Here is an 18,490-nt window from a genome sequence, read left to right on the forward strand (position 1 = left end):
AGATGGCTCTCTTCGCCCCTGTATAGACTATCGCAGTCTTAACAAAGTCACCGTTAAGAATCGCTACCCCTTGCCGCTGATCACGGAGTTGTTTGATCGTCTACGGGGCGCGAGAGTCTTTACCAAGTTGGATCTTCGTGGTGCCTAGAATCTTATTCGCATCAGGAAGGGTGACGAGTGGAAGACTGCCTTTAACACCCGTGATGGGCATTTTGAATATTTAGTTATGCCCTTTGGACTTTGCAATGCACCAGCCGTTTTCCAGGAATTCGTTAATGATATCTTCAGGGACTTATTGTACAGCTGTGTTGTGGTTTACCTGGATGACATCCTCGTGTTTTCTGCTGATCTCGAGTCCCATCAGTCCCATGTACGGCAAGTGCTCGGTCGCCTCAGGACTAACCATCTCTATGCCAAACTGGAAAAATGCCACTTTCATCAAAGGAGCCTTCCATTCCTTGGCTACATTATTTCCGACAGAGGCCTGCAGATGGATCCTGCTAAACTATCTGCAGTTCTTCAGTGGCCACGCCCAGTGGGACTGCGTGCTATCCAAAGATTCCTGGGCTTTGCCAATTATTATAGGCAATTTATTCCACATTTTTCTTCCCTGGTAGCTCCACTGGTGGCGCTAACAAAGAAAGGTGTCAATTCTCATCTCTGGCCCACCTGCGGCTGAGGAGGCCTTCACGAGATTAAAGACGGCGTTTTCCTCTGCATCTGTTCTTACCAGACCTGATACCGAGAAGCCATTCTTTCTGGAAGTCGATGCCTCTTCCGTAGGAGCTGGAGCGGTTCTTAGCCAGAAGGGGCCTAGGGGCCGAACTCTCTCCTGTGGCTTCTTCTCCAAAACATTTTCCTCCGCAGAGAGAAATTATTCTATAGGGGATCGTGAGCTTCTGGCTATCAAGCTTGCCTTGGAGGAATGGCGTCATCTGCTGGAGGGAGCTCGAATTCCAGTCAGTATTTTCACGGACCACAAGAACCTCCAGTACCTGCAGACAGCTCAACGGTTGAACCCACGTCAAGCCCGGTGGTCCCTATTCTTTTCCCGTTTTGACTTCCAGATCCATTTTCGCCCAGCCGAGAAAAACATCAAGGCTGATGCCCTGTCACGTGCTTCCGATGTTATGGGGGAGGACTATGCTCCGAGACACATCATTCCTCCAGAGCGGCTTGTGCTGGCAGCGCCGGTGGACCTTCGGCAATTACCTCCCGGCAAGACTTATGTACGACCTGGACTTCGAAAGAGGATCCTGACCTGGGGACATTCTTCTCGAGTGGCTGGGCACCCTGGGGTGCAGCGCTCTGTGGCCCTGATTTCCCGTTTCTATTGGTGGCCTGATTTGGTCAAGGACGTTCGGGATTTTGTGCGGTCTTGTGCCTCTTGTGCTCGCAATAAGCCCTCACGACAAAAACCAGCTGGTCTTCTGTTGCCGTTACCTGTGCCTACCTGCCTGGGGTCTCACGTGGCTATGGACTTCATTACTGATCTGCCGCCATCATCTGGCAATACCATTATCTGGGTGGTAACAGACCGCTTCTCTAAGATGTCCCATTTTGTCCCTCTACCAGGTTTGCCTTCAGCCCCACGTCTTGCCAGTCTCTTCTTCCAGCACATCTTCCGGCTTCATGGCCTTCCCCGGCACATCGTTTCTGATCAAGGTGTTCAGTTCGTGTCCAAGTTCTGGAGATCTCTGTGCAATCAGCTGCAAGTGAAATTGGACTTTTCCTCTGCCTATCATCCTCAGTCCAACGGCCAAGTAGAGAGGGTGAATCAGACTTTGGGATGCTATCTCCGCCACTTTGTGTCCGCTCGTCAGGATGACTGGGCTTCTCTTTTACCATGGGCGGAGTTTTTCTACAATTCCCTGGACTCCACTTCTGCTGGTTCTGCTCCCTTCTTTATTAATTACGGACTGCACCCACGGCCTCCTCTTCCGTTACCTGTGTCTGCAGATGTTCCTGCTGTGGAGGACTTGGTACAGGATCTAAAAGCCATCTGGGAACAAGTCCGTACCTCATTGCTCCAAACCTCTGCCAAGACCAAGCATCAAGCGGACAAGAAACGTCGGCCTTTTCCTGTCTTAGCTCCTGGTGACAGGGTCTGGTTATCCTCAAGGTACGTCCGACTGAAGATCCCTGGCTACAAATTGGGACCCCGGTTCTTGGGTCCATTTGAAATCCTCAGTCGCATCAACCCGGTAGCCTACAAATTGCGGCTGCCTCCTAGCATGCGCATACCCAACTCCTTCCACGTTTCCCTCCTCAAGCCAGTCATCTTAAACCGCTTCACCCAACAAGTTCCTCTCCCTCCGGCCCCACAAGCGGACTCTACTGATGTCTTCGAGGTGAAGGAGATCCTGGATACTAAGACAGTGAGAGGTAGGCGGTTGTTTCTGGTAGACTGGAAGGGATTTGGTCCTGAGGAGAGATCTTGGGAGCCAGAGGATAACATCTTGGACAAGAGCCTGCTCCAACATTTTCTCAGGCCCAAGAAGAGAGGGAGGCCGAAGGGGGGGGGGGGGTACTGTCACGGGTGCTCCCGCGATCCCTGTCTCGGATCACGGGCGCATCCATGCACCCCCGTTTGCCCCCGCTGCAGGCCGGTCGCTGAACTCACCTCTCCCGGCTCCTGCTCTTCCCTGGACTGCCGTGTGCGCGTGTCCCCGCCTCCTAGGGCGCGCGCGCGGCTCCTGCCGAAAATTTAAAGGACCAGCGCACCGCTAATTGGTGCACTTGCTGAACCTCACCTTTAAGAATCCTGCCTCTTCCTGTGTCCCCTGCCGGATCTTTGTGCCTCATAGCCTTAGAGAAAGCTTCCTAGCGATTATTCCTGCATTCCTGTGTGTTCCTGCGTTCCTGTGTATTCCTGCGTTCCCGTGTATTCCTGCGTTCCCGTGTATTCCTGCGTTCCCGCTCCTGTGTCCTGTGTTACCCGAGTTCCTCCATGTTGCTGTGTTCCCGTTCCCACCTGCCTGGACCTCCTGTTGCTGACCCCGGACTTGGACCTGACGTTGCACCTCTGCCGCCTGCCCTGACCCTGTGCCTGGACCTGTCTACGAGATTGTCATCCGCTAAGGTACCTCGACCTCGGCTGCCACCGTGGGCTAGTCACACCTGGGAACGACCTAGTGGTATCCTGCCACAGCAAGTCCAACCCGCTTTGCGGCGGGCTCTGGTGAATACCAGGTGCCGCTAGGCTCCGGTTCCGGGTGTTGGCTAGTTACATCTCCCGCGGTGGTCCAGAGGATCCACTGATCCTAACATCGGGCAGTTATAAGCACAATTACTTGCGGTTTGCATCTTGCTACGACTAGCGCATCATCATATGCTCTCTTCATCACTCAATAGACAGCAGGAAGCAGAAGTCCCCCCAGGCTGTAGTAACGGTGTAGTTTCTTTGGTGGGGTTTCAATTATGCACATGCAACTTTTCTTGCCGCAAAAACATGCACATCTGACCCGCAAGGGTTCCAATAAATCCCCCACAGACTATAAGAGACAATAAGAACAAAATGAAAAGATAAGAAAGCACAAACTGCTAACCTGATGGATTACACTGAGGAGGACAGCGGCAGAGGAAAGATTGCTTAATGGTCATGAAAGTAAGAATCAGAGTTGTTCCCCTTGACAAGAGTAATTTAATTGGGAAAAGAATATTTAGAGGGACACTAGCCAAAACCTTGTGAGGAGAAAAATTATGTAAATTATGCTACTGTCTCACTTTATGATCCACACATTTTGGCTTCAAAAATTGTATGCAAATACCTGAAAGTGGACAGTGGACACAGTCTCCAGAACAAATCATTCTCTTTAAACCAGAACTGATGTTTACCTGCAGCTCCTGGTCAGATCTGCTGCATTTGTCAGGATGAAGATTCTCTCAGGATTTACACGACACTCATTTCAACTAAATCTTCCCGCACATTACTGCAAAGGCGACTAATCTATTATACTGGCTTAGCAGAGATTACTACTAAATGGATAAAATCTGGCACTTAGTTTGACATTAATTAGTCATGCCTTGCACTGCAAGTAACCTACAAATTCCACCTACAGTATGCTTTTCTACTGGGGGGTTCTAGGATGGTCAATATTTTAAAGAAAAAGTGGCAAGATATAAGAAGTGTATTACGGGACTCCACCATTTCCCAAATTAAAGAGTTGCTGATGACACATCATTTGGATACAACCTTGCTTAGGGTCCAACCATTGGGACTCACAATGGCCCTGAAAATTCAGGGGTTTCAGTGCTTCTGATCCTACAACAGATTTTTCTCTGCAAATTAGTGGTCTAAGTACCCAGAATATTATTGCTATCCAGTCTGTAGGATAGCTAGTTTCTAATTGAGGGGTCGGAGGGCATTACAATATAGACTGGCGACGAGTTCCACCCCTTGTCCTTCAGTCGCTGTGTCTGGTCATGCTTCAACCCCCCCCCCTCATTAGGGTGTGGGGGCGGCGCCTGTCTCCAGCTGCTATACTGGGACCACCGCAAGAGGTAGCAGCCTTGCGATCTCTCCGCAGCAAAGTGTGTGGCCCAAAGTCAAACCAGATAGCACACTGGGTTCACAACCTTCTGTTTGTCACACCCTGCTGTGCAGCAAATAATTGAAAGGACCACGGCTCTCATCTACAGACCCTTCATTATCAGGATTGGTGGCGGTCCCAGCATTTAGACACTTGACCATTTAATGAAATTGGACTTCCCACTTGACAGAGCTCAGGTACGCAAACTCGCAATATAGTTTGTGTACCTGAGCTCTGCCAAGTCGGAAGTCGCGTGCAGGGTGCGCACACCCAGACCGCTGCCATGTGCATTGCGCCAACTAGCAGTTAACTGCGCAGGCACCTGGGTGTAGCAAGGCTGTAGGGCACACCGCACACGCGCAAGGTTTGCTGCACGGTGAGCCAACGTCAGAGAGGGAGGGTTAGGAGCTGATAGAGTGTGCTGTATTGAGCTGTCAATTCTTCCATCGTCTGAAAGTAAACAATTTCCTCAAACCTGTCTGAGATTGTGGGTGGCCTTGGGTACTTCCAAAGCCTAGCAATAACGTTTCTTGACGGTACTAGTAGGTGACTGAGGAGGCAGCGGGAGGGTTTACAAATAGTTTTATTATCTTTGCTCCCTTAACCAATCTCAGGTTCATTAGCCAAGCCCAGTTATTTTTATATTTGGAGGCTAACCTAAGATCTAATTAGAAAGTTAGTCCTAAAAAAAAACTATAGGACATCCTTACCAATGTATTCAATGATTATAGATTAAAGAGGTTGTCTGACTCAAACACAAAGCTGCTTTAAGGACTGAGCTAAAGCGTGACATGTCGTTAGGTATGGAGGTCACCGCTGAAGCCAGCTATAGTAATGACTTGCTGTCAAATAGGGAGTCATCTGACAACAGCCCAGCGATAGCTGCTGTTGTCGGCCCCATGCCACTAGCAATGGAACAGAGTCAGGAATTAAAGCTGCATTAAACCAACTTTAGGTTAGACAACCCCTTTAAGAAAATAAAATTACATAATTGAACTTTTAGAGCACAATGTTAATATATGATCACTTAAATCTGCTTAGTACTGTGGATTATCTCTATGAGTAATAATTGACTTTTGTTGCCATAGGTTTGCTTGCCCAGAAAAATCAGGGGCAGGGGTTCAAAGAAAAGAGAAAGTGTATGTACAATGCATTGTGCTGGTCTTGTGTCTGTCACTCAGTTGGAAGTGCTGGTAGTCACAGGACCTCCTGGGACAATGGGACATCATTTATGTTACTGGAAGATGAGAAGATTAGCCAAGGTATTTCTCTTCCATGCTTTGAAAGATCCCCTCTCTTCCCATAGGTATTGGAAGACAGCTGCCTTAATGCAGTTTGCATCAGGTAACCCAATTGTGGTGCACCATTTCTTTTTTTGGTGCGCTTTGCTTCATGCTACAGAATTGTGGTAAAGCTCTGTAAGAAATATGGTACAAAGCCCTACCTCACCCCTTTAGATGCCCAGTTTCGTACAAAGTGAAACCATGAAATAAAAACTTTATAAGTATGTGTGCAAGCTCAAAAGACATTGGGGCACATTTACTTACCCGGTCCTGCACGATCCCCGCTGCGCGTTGTCCGACGAGAATGAACTTTGCTGCGATTCACCAAAATCGCGAGCCCGATTTCCAGCATCTGTCGCTTCCCCGCTCAGGTCCGCTGGAGTTCACCTTCTTGTTCCCGGTGTATGCAAGTGCATGTCTCGCGACACAATTTCAGGTTTTTGAGTTTTGGGTTGGATGTTCCAGCCAGCTCACAATAGAAGTTTGATGCATCAAACTCACTAGTGGGCAGGAAGGTCGAAAATAGAGCCACGTGGTCTCAAAATAGATGCACTTATCCAAAAATTCATTATCTATTGAGCTGTATGGGTTGTAAACATAATATTCCCAGAGGGAAAAAAAAAACACACACACTAAACCTAAACATGGAAGAGACAAACCAGTAGATGGGTGAAAGGGGAAAAGGAGGAGGTGGAGAATACCGGATCCCAGAAAGGTTGGAGTTTGGCACAAGTTCACCATATGTGGAGCATGTCTCTACAGGAGTCACAACATGAGCATGTATCCGGGGAGAATGGGTAGAAGGAGTGCAAAAGTGATGGGACTCAGTACCACCATGAACCATGAACTAGTAGTAGAATCATGGGCATGAATTAGTAGTAGACTGAAACAGGCCTTCAAGGGTAGATGGATGATTCAAAGGCAGATTATTCAAACCATGTGGTTCTAAGGAATAAGCTCAATTGTGAGAGTTCGAGCCATAAAAGGCTACGCACATCCTGACGGGCCCTCTGTTCCCCATAGAACAGCAGCGGCAAAGCATTATGACTTTCTATATATGTCTGTGAGACTGAGTTTTCATATACAAATAACTATATTGGTGGGCGCTAAAAGGGTACTGTATTTTTACACAAGACAAATCAAAAAGGACATGGGACTGTAGGTTGTTGAATGAAGGAATGAAGCAATGTATGAAGCAATTTTTTCCAGACTTCTGGTATAATTTGCGCCAAAAAATGCTTTCCGCTATATTTATCAAGGCTTTTAGACCCCTTTTCAAAATGTTTCTGACTTGGGATGGGTCTTCAAGTCAGTTTTGTCTTGCACTAGTGGAGCATTTATCTGCATATAGTGAAAACCCCACCTTGACAGATATATCAGCAGCCTCGTGGCGGGTGGCTGCACTGGCTTCCTGTGCTAGTGCACAGGGTAGGAACACCCCACACCAGTCCAAACAGCTGCCCATTGTGGGCCTCTTCATGTTACTCCATCCCCATTTGGAGTGGAGGTCCCATAAGGTGGGAAATAATCAAAGCCATTCTGCAATCATCAGAAATCAAAATCATGCATCGAAATTCAAGCACATCATGGAGTTCATCCAGAATGCAGATTTAGACCAAAACACTTGCATTCAGGAGCTACATGTGTTTTGCCTTGTTAACAAGCAAAATACACATTGCTTGTTCCCAGTTGCAACTGACAAGGTCCAAACGCATCTGTGTTCAAGAGTCACTCCTCCCTTGCTTGAATTTTGTTTCAAATCAGTATTCAAGCGCAATGCACAAATGTCACCTCAGGGTGCTGTCTCAAAGTGCGTTCTTGGGGAGTTTTTAAACACTCTGAAAATGCAAGTATTTTAAAACATATGTGTTTTTGCAAGATTACCATGCATTTAGCTGGTTTTAATCCGTTTTACAGCTGCCTACACTTCTAAAAATAAAGATAAAACAGATTCAAAACAGCCAAACGCAGGGTAAATATACAAAAATGCAGGAGTTTAAAAATGCTGTACATAAGGTTCTGCAGCAGCTGAGGTGTGTTTTATGATATTCTGCAGCAGATGAGGTGTATACCATGAGGTTCTGCAGCATCTCAGGTTTGTGTTATGCGGTTTTCCAGTGAATTGTGATTTATATTTAATTCTTTTATCAAAGCTTTCTCCAGATGCAACATTTGGAGAAAAAGAACTGGACCGCACATCCACACATCATACAATGATCTATTGCCGCTAGCTACATTAACAAAACAAACTTACAGTTCTAAGTTACATTTTGATCACATTGCATAAGCCCACTTCACTGTGACTTGGTTTCAGTCGGTCCCTACACTAATAGGGTGCAACACCACATGGCACCCACCGCCGATGCAACACAGCACCATCAGGACCAAGACCTAGCTGCAACCCATCACTCATACTGGCAGGCTAAGCCACCACTGGGTACCCACCAGCACAGCGCCACAGAAGCAGTGGATGCCATGCAATACCACACCATGTGTGAACAAGTCTTGAATGCTCACCATTCCATGTAGTCTCAGATACTAGCAGAGAGGAAGTGGGTGGCCACTATATGCAGTCTCCTGCTTATTAAAAACACCTGGGTCGAATGGTGCGGAGTGCTGGTACTAGGTGAAAAACTAAATAAATTAAGGGACAGAATGGAACAATATCAACATTTGGAGAGAAAAAGAACTGGACTGTGCATCTACACATTATACAATGATCTATTGCTACTAGACTACATTAACCCCTTAACGACCTGGCCCTTTTTTGTTTTTTTATTTCCATTCTTCGCTCCCCACCTTCAAATATCTATAACTTTTTTGTTTTTCCACATAAAAAGCTGTGTGATGGCTTGTTTTCTGCATAACAAATTTCACTTCATAGTGATTGTATTTAATTTTCCATGTTGTGTACTGGGAAGCAGGAAAAAAATTCCAAATGCAGTGAAAATGGTGAAAAAATGCATTTGTGCCGTTTTCTTGTGGGCTTGGATTTTAAGGCTTGCACTGTGCGTACATTTACAAAAATTAAAACCTCCTGTACAAAATTTTTTTTTTTGCCATCTTCTGGCGCTAATAAGTTTTTCATACTTTGGTGTACGGAGCTGTGGGTGGTGTAATTTTATGTGACTTTTGAATGCTTTCATTTTTAGGACTGAACGACCTTTTGATCACTTTTTATTGAATTTTATGGGGCACATTTACCTACCCACATCCCATTGCGTCTGCCGATCCGGTATGTCCGACGAGGATTCGGAGCTGCCGCGATTCACTTACAGCGGGCACCCGATTTCATGAATGTGTCGCTTCCCCGCTCAGGTCCGCCGGAGTTCACCTTCTTCTTCCCGGTGCATGTGAGTGCTAATCTTGCAACACAACTTGAATTTTAAATTCTGCCGTTCGTCCAAATCAGTCAGGTTGAATAGACAGAATAGCAGGCAGCGGACCCTTAGTAAATGTGCCCCTATATGTTTTTGTAAATGGCAAAAAAGTGACATTTTCAACTTCGGGCACTACTTTCCGATATGGGGTTAAATGCATTGAAAAAATATTATATTTTGATAGATCAGGCATTTTCAGACACGGCAATACCTAATGTGCTTAGGATTTTTACCATTTATTTATATTTATATCAGTTCTAGGGAAAGGGGGGGGGTGATTTGAATTTTTAGGTTTTTGTACTATAATTTTTTTTTTTACTTTTTTTTAATTTTTACTATTTTTCAGACCCCCTAGGGTACTTTTGATAAGGTGATAAGGATCTCTAATCTAATCTTTTTAGTATGCGTCAGTTGTGTGTTCCAAATTAGTGAAGCAGCATGTGTGCACATCGCAAGGAATGACTCAGACAACTGCTGATTCAAGTCTCGCTCATGCCACCCGCCCTGGGTAAATCAACACTGCGCAAGTTTATTTTGTTTACCAGTCTATAAAGAAAAGTAGAAAAAAAGTAGGAAAGGAGGAGTGTACAAAGCATAACATATCAGTGTAGTCTCTTGATTGGAGAGTTTACTGCTGTCTCACGCTCAAGTGACGCTTAATTTAGACAAGTAGAAATTATAGGATTTGATCAATCAGCTAGGTTTTCCTTATCAGTTTAACCTAGGTTGTCTAATCGATCCTACCATATACTGCCATACTGTGCAATTAGCACATTGTAATGAATGGGTTAAAAGGTTAATAGAAAATGATCTTAAGATGGCACCGGCATCCTGGACCGCACCTAAAACTTTGAGGCCAGAGAATTCCAGGAATTTCATGAACAGCCCTATGGTGACTTGAGCGTGAGACAGCAGTAAACTCTCCAATCAAGAGACTACACTGATATGTTATGCTTCGTACACTCCTCCTTTCCTTAATGAATGGGTTAAAAGGAGACAGCCTCTGATCTTCGGAAGACCCGAGGCTGTCATAGCAACAGATTGACGCTCCCCTATGACGTCACGGGGAGCGCCGATCTTCTACAAGATGGCGGTGCGCGTGCCCCCGTGATCTGTGTTACTGGTAAGCCTTTGCTGCAATATGCAGAAAAGACTTATCGGCTATGGAGAGGACTCAGCCCGTGAGCCCTCTCCATGCACTGGCACCAGACGCGTAATAGCTGGTAAGGGGTTAACAAAACAAACTTGAGGCTCCTAGTTAAATTTTGATCAAATTGCATAAGCCCACCAACTACTTCACTGTGACCTTGTTTTAGTGGGTCCCTTAGCAATAAGCACATCTTATTTATTTAGGGACCCACTAAAGCGAGTTCACCTTAAAGTGGTTAGTGGGCTTATGCAATTTGATCAAAATGTACCTAAGAACCTCGAGTTCTGGTTGTAACCCCTTATCACCAACCATAGTTTTCAGCTTAATGACTAGACTTGATTTTTAGAATCTGACATGTGTCACAAAAATTGGTTATAACTTCGATACGCTTTAACATGTCCAGGTGATTTTAAGATTGTGTCTCGAGAAAACAATGTAATCAGGAGCGTAACTAGCAGAGGCTGGGCCCCATAGCAGACCTTTGAATGGGACCACCTTCGCCTTAATAAATTCATATTTGTACACACACATATACACAATCACAATTATTTATACACTCATACACACCAATATACCGCATATATATATATATATATACACACACATCCAGTATATGCAATATTTTTACACTTGGATCCAGTATAGACACAAACACACCGATATACAGCATATATACACACGCATTTAATTTTTATTTTCCATCCACATCTAGGGAGGTTAGCCACAGTGCCATGGGCTTTACACTTCTTGATGACAATGCACACAGTAGACACAGGAACATTCAGATATTTGGAGATGGACTTGTAGCCATGCTTCCTCACATTTTTGATTCTCAAGTCCTCAGACAGTAATTTGGTCTTCTTTCTTTTCTCCTTGCTCAATGTTATACACATAAAAACACAGGACAGAGGTTGAGTCAACTTTAATCCATTTCAACTGGCTGCAAGTGTGATTTAGTTATTACCTGTTAGGTGCCACAGGTAAGTTACAGGTACTGTTAATTACACAAATTAGAGAAGCATCACATGATTTTTCAAACTGTGCCAGTGCTTTTGTAACCCCCTTTTTATGTTTGGTGGGAAATTATATCCAATTTGGCTTTTTGTGTTTTTCCATTGAAGACAAATTAAATGAAGATAATAATACCAAAAAAATTCTAATTGCAATTATCTGACAGAATTGCAGGGGTGCCAATACTTTTGGCCACCACTGTATCTCATGCCACCTCCAGGAACTCAATTTTAAAATACTATCGCAGTGGTACCCCACACCAGTGAAATTACATCATATATATCCTCAAGTACCTAGCTGTTTCTGGAGATGTGGGGGAGAGGAGGGTACAATGTTACATATCTGGTGGAGATGTCCACTGATATCCCCCTTATGACAGAAGAAGAACTCCCTCTTCCGTTCATCGATCACATCGTCATCAGAACAAGCTTTGCTCTCAGTTCTATCCGAGCCGATTTCTAAAATCAAAAAGAGACTTTGGCGACATTTTCTTATGGCTATGCGCCATGTAATCCCAAGGAAGTGGCGGTTAGATTTAGCACCTTCAAGGGCAGATTGGATCATTGCACTTAATCATATTTTCAGGATGGAAGAACTGAAGGCAATTGATGATGATAAAGCAGCTGCCTTCCATACAATGTGGCACTCATGGATAGTATTCAGGGACTCTGATGCCCGAGCGCAATGGGTCTCCCATAGATCAATAAAGCTGCCTCTTGCATTCCATAGAATACACTGAAGTCTTGACCCCTACTCTTGCAAATTCTGCCTCTACCACCCCGGAACTCAATAGCGGGTGAAATCTACAACACATTACACTTCCTCCCCCCACGCTCCCTCCCTTGCCACTTCCCTCATCATGTGTGCCCCATGTATATGTATTCATTCTAACCAATTGTTAATAGTTACTTTGCATATACACTCACCGGCCATTTTATTAGGTACACCTGTCCAACTGCTCGTTAACACTTAATTTCTAATCAGCCAATCACATGGCGGCAACTCAGTGCATTTAGGCATGTAGACATGGTCAAGACAATCTCCTGCAGATCAAACCGAGCATCAGGATGGGGAAGAAAGATGATTTGAGTGCCTTTGAATGTGGCATGGTTGTTGGTGCCAGAAGGGCTGGTCTGAGTATTTCAGAAACTGCTGATCTACTGGGATTTTCACGCACAACCATCTCTAGGGTTTACAGAGAATGGTCCGAAAAAGAAAAAACATCCAGTGAGCGGCCTTGTTGATGCCAGAAGTCAGAGGAGAATGGGCAGACTGGTTCGAGCTGATCGAGCTGATCGCCACCCGTTACAAAAAAGGTAGGCAGTAGAGCATCTCTGAACGCGCAGTACGTCGAACTTTGAGGCAGATGGACTACAGCAGCAGAAGACCACACCGGGTGCCACTCCTTTCAGCTAAGAACAGGAAACTGAGGCTACAATTTGCACAAGCTCATCGAAATTGGACAGTAGAAGATTGGAAAAACGTTGCCTGGTCTGACGAGTCTTGATTTCTGCTGCGACATTCGGATGGTAGGGTCAGAATTTGGCGTCAACAACATGAAAGCATGGATCTATCCTGCCTTGTATCAACGGTTCAGGCTGGTGGTGGTGGTGTCATGGTGTGGGGAATATTTTCTTGGCACTCTTTGGGCCCCTTGGTACCAATTGAGCATTGTTGCAATGCCACAGCCTACCTGAGTATTGTTGCTGACCATGTCCATCCCTTTATGACCACAATGTACCCAACATCTGATGGCTACTTTCAGCAGGATAATGTCATAAAGCTGGAATCATCTCAGACTGGTTTCTTGAACATGACAATGAGTTCACTGTACTCAAATGGCCTCCACAGTCACCAGATCTCAATCCAATAGAGCATCTTTGGGATGTGGTGGAACGGGAGATTCGCATCATGGATGTGCAGCCGACAAATCTGCGGCAACTGTGTGATGCCATCATGTCAATATGGACCAAAATCTCTGAGGAATGCTTCCAACACCTTGTTGAATCTATGCCACGAAGAATTGAGGCAGTTCTGAAGGCAAAAGGGGGTCCAACCCGTTACTAGCATGGTGTACCTAATAAAGTGGCCGGTGAGTGTACTTTGAGGATATATTAGAGGCAGGGTAAGGGTGCGTCTTGCAAACTGAAGATGTCCTCTTTGGCCATCTCAAGGTACTTTATAATGATGAGTGAAAGATGTGCAGCATTATTGTATGCAGCACTTCTCCCATAAAGCTCCTAAACTGGATAGTGTTCATATAGTATGTACAGACTGGGTATTCTTATGTGTTTAATACTACCAGGACACATTGGGGTGGATATATCAAAAGTATCACAAAAGAAATTACACTAGAACATCTTAATATGCTCTGTCTGAAGCTGGATGATAATATTGGCGTAGACTGTCCAACCATACTTTGCATTTCCAAGTATTGACTTAGTTCTAGTAAAAGTACATGATGCGGCCCTCATCGGCCGCTCGTGCACCATTACCTGATGGAACTTGATCAATGGCATCTGAAATACGCCAGTGCCATTGAAAGTCACAGTGCGACGCTGCTGGGACACTTTCCCGCACTACGCACTTTGACCCAGGATGTGCGGCCGCTAAATGATGACATCATGCACCGCACATCGTGTCCCGCCTGCAGGAGAATCCAGCGTCTTCTGAGGTGAGCAGAAGACACAGTGGACTGAAGGGGATTCGGAGGGGCCTAAACGGATGACAGCAAGGACGCAAATTTATTCCATTTTAACCGTGATTCGCGCCACAAATGTAATAATAATATGTGCGTTAGATGTGCAGGACCATCCTGGTGTACACAGGGAAAGCTGGTGGGCCTGTGATCAACAGTAGTGATGGGAATTACGATTCTTCTTAGTGAGCTGGCTCATTGGGCTCACCTTCCTAAGACGAGCCGGCTCTTCTGGCTCCCTATTAAAAATATAGGGGACTGCAGGGGGGAGATTGCGAGAGGGAAACTAGAAGAGGGGGCAGCAGGGGGGATGGGGAGAGGGGAACTAGCAGAGGGGGCAGGAGGGGAACCAGAAGAGGGGGCAGCGGGGGGGGAAAGGGGAACTAGAAGAGGGGGGCAGCAGAGGGGAATGGGGAGAGGGGAACTAGAACAAGGGGGCAGCAGGGGGGGATGGGCAGGGGAACTATAAGAGGGGGGCAGCGGGGGGGGTGAGAGGGGAACTATAAGAGGGGGGCAGCAGGGGGGAGAAGGGAACTAGAACAGGGGGGCAGCAGAATGGGGGGTGGGGAGAGGGGAACTAGAAGAGGGGGCTGCGGGGGGAGAGGGGGACTAGAACAGGGGGCAGCAGGGGGGGATGGGGAGAGGGGAACTAGAAGAGGGGGCAGCAGGGTGGAGTAGAACAGGGGGGCAGCAGGGGGGAGAGGGAAACTAGAAGAGGGGGCAGCGGTTGGGAAAGGGGAACTAGAAAAGGGGGGCACTGGGGGGGGAGGGTAACTAGAACAGGGAGCAGCAGGGGGGAGAGGGGAACTAGGACAGGGGGAGGCAGGGGGGATGGGGAGAAGGGAACTAGAAGAGGGGGCAGCAGGGGGAGGGGAACTAGAACAGTGGGGCATAAGTGGGGGAGAAGGGAACTACAACAGGGGGGCAGCGGGGGGAGAGGGGAACTAGAACAGGGGGGCAGTAAAGTGGAGGGGAACTAGAACTGGGACAGCAAGGTGGACTAGAAGTATGGGGGCAGGAGGGGAGAACTAGAACTGGGGACAGGAGGGGAGGGGGAATAGGACTGGCTACAGTAAAGGGGGGGGGGATAAGACCTGGGGGCAGTATTATAGTAGTCATATTCTTGTACATGGGGGGCAGAATTATAGTAGTTATAGTCTTGTACATAGGGGCAGTATTAACCCCTTAACGACTTGGCCTTTTTTAGTTTTTTCATTTCCATTTTTCACTCCCCACCTTCAAAAATCTATAACTTTTTTATTTTTCCACATAAAGAGCTCTGTTATGGCTTATTTTCTGCGTAACAAATTGCACTTCGTAGTGACGGTATTTAATATTCCATGGCGCGTACTGGGAAGCGGGAAAAAAATTACAAATGCAGTGAAAATGGTGAAAAAACACATTTGCAACGTTTTCTTGTGGGCTTGGATTTTACAGCTTTCACTGTGTGCCCCAAATGATATGTCTACTTTATTCTTTGGGTTGCTACGATTATGTGGATACCAAATTTGTATAGGTTTTATAATGTTTTCATACATTTAAAAAAATTAAAACCTCCTGTACCAATTTTTTTTTTTTTTATTTTGCCATCTTCTAGCAGCAATAACTTTTTCATACTTTGGTGTATGGAGCTGTGGGTGGTGTCTTTTGATGGCGTTTTCATTGCTATCATTTTTAGGACTTTGCGACCTCTTGATCACTTTTTATGAATTTTTTTATATTTTCCAAAATGGCAAAAAAATTTCATTTTCGACTTTGGACGCTATTTTCCGTTACGGGGTTAAAGGCAGTGAAAAACCGTTATTATATTTTGATAGATCGGACATTTTCGGACGCGGTGATACCTAATGTGTTTATGATTTTTACTGTTTATTAATATTAATATCAGTTCTAGGGAAAGGGGGGGGTGATTTGAATTTTTAGGTTTTTTTATTATAATTTTTTTTTTTTAAACTTTTTTTTACTTTTACTTTTACTATTTTTCATACTCCCTAGGGTACTTTAACCCTAGGTTGTCTGATCGATCCTACCATATACTGCCATACTGCAATATGGCAGTATATGGGGATTTCACTCCTCATTCATTACAATGTGCTGATAGCACATTGTAATGAATGGGTTAAAACGAGACAGCTTCGGGCCTTCATGAGACCCGAAGCTGTCATGGCAACGGATCACTGCTCCCCGTGACGTCATCGGGGAGCGAAGATCCGCGGCAAGGTGGCGGCGGGAAGGGGTTATAGTAGTTATATTCTTGTACATAGGGGACAGTATTATAGTAGTTATGAGGAAAAGGGGAAAATGTATCATCGGTAACAGGTAAAAAAATTTTTTTGAAAAGAGCAAGACTTTGATCACTGGAAGAAGAAAAATGGTTACACGTTTCGGACCATACAAATGAGGTCCTTATTCATACCTATATTCATCTAGTGTGAGCCCGCTTTATGGAAGAAGGAAATACATCAGTGAAGAGAGACCTCCTGCGGAGCTAACATGGGAGGAGACAAATTAACAACACATGAGTGAGAAACATGAAAGGGAGGAAGGTCTCTCTTCACTGACTTGTTTCCTCCTTTCATAAATCGGGCTCACAGTAGATGAATGCATGTATGAATAAGGATCTCATTTGTATGGTCCGAAACGCGTAACCATTTCTCTTCTTCCAGTGATCTCTTTTCAAACTATGTTTTGGAAATAAAGTCTTGCTCTTTTAAAAAAAAAATTTTGCCTGTTGCCGATGATACATTTTTCCCTTTTCCTCATTCACCGTTGGTCCCGGAACCGGACCGGGCTCATCATAGGTGCACGGCCACTCCAATTTCAGAGCTGCACAACAGGTGAGCTGACACTCGTGCTTTTTTGCTCTTGCTGTTATTCATACAGCCCTCTGCCTCCGGTATTTTTCCTTTTGGTATCTTTGCTCCCGCATGCACGTTTTGTTTTACATATCTCTGGACTTAATTGTTTTTCTAAGTTTTTCTCATTTGTGCATGGGTCTCCTTTTTTCACAATATGTATGTATATTGTTATGTGCAGCTCATTATTATGAATCATCTTGTTGCAAACACTGTTTTTTCATTTTTTCTAAATTTTCTGTACTTTAAAAAGGAGACTCAGGATACAACCTTATATAAACGAAGAAATCCCGGCACTCGCACAATTCTGATGCTGTGATTATTTAATGTTGAAAGAAGATATACATCAGTGCAGTAACAATGATAGGGAGCGCGTTTTCGGCTGCTATGAGCCTTTGTCAACCATGACAAAGGTTGACAAAGGCTCATAGCAGCCGAAAACGCGCTCCCTATCATTGTTACTGCACTGATGTATATCTTCTTTCAACATTAAATAATCACAGCATCAGAATTGTGCGAGTGCCGGGATTTCTTCGTTTATATTTGTTTGGCTCTGTCCATACCCGGAGCACCGCCTGGTCCCAGACGTGCCGTCCATCTGCTCTATTTCTCAGGATACAACCTTGGCTATGTCAGAAACTGATTTTTCTAATGCCCCACACGTCTGAATAATGTTATGTCTATTTGTGCACCATCGGGGTCTACCTCAAATACAGAAACATCTGTCAGAAATATAACTAAAGATTTGGAAAAAGCTATGACCACTCGCCTCCGTCTTTGGTGGGATTCCACAACACTTCAAAATTTTTGTTATAACAAACAAATGATACCCCGAGGACTTTGAATCCGGAAATACCCCACCACTCCATACGACCAAGAGTTTACCATCAGATGGAATCAAGTGTTGTCCGATTGCTCACTTTGGTTGATGGATCTCATCATCCAACAAGAACGAAAAGTTCTCACAGAAACCCAAACCAACATCGATACTCTATCTAATCAACTTAAACAGGAGGTTTCCAGTGCGACATATGAAGAAACATTACGAAAAATACTACATAACTTAAATATCCAGATTGTTGAAACAAGATTGTTGAAACAAAAATATCTAAGTTCAATCGAGACAGCCTTGACTATGCCCAAGACAAATTCTACACCGGTGAGCGGGCGAGGCCACGTTCCATACTACGCACTTGTGCAGCTAGATCACGCTCTGCCAGTAAAGTGGCATTTTCCTCCACTGACTGTGATTCAGATGACTATGACAATGTGAATTCCACATCTATTCAAGCATCAAAAAACGATCAGCTCCTACCGAATCCCACTCAAAATACAACGAACACAATTCCTGTCACCGCCACAAAAACAAAAAAATGAGGAGAGCAGGCAGGAAAAAAAAATAACTAATGTATCGAGTATAATTAATTTATCTTCCTGTACCCTGTCGTCCTATCAATTACAAGTCCTAGCCAAGGGTTTGGGTTTTTCTCCTACCACCCAAATGTATTTCTTCTCCACCATCTGTGACGTTAATAAGTTCATATGGTTATTGACAGTAAAAAGACACTTTCTTTCTGCTGA

Source organism: Engystomops pustulosus, chromosome 5 (genome assembly GCF_040894005.1).
Source record: "Engystomops pustulosus chromosome 5, aEngPut4.maternal, whole genome shotgun sequence".
Lineage (NCBI taxonomy): Eukaryota > Metazoa > Chordata > Amphibia > Anura > Leptodactylidae > Engystomops > Engystomops pustulosus.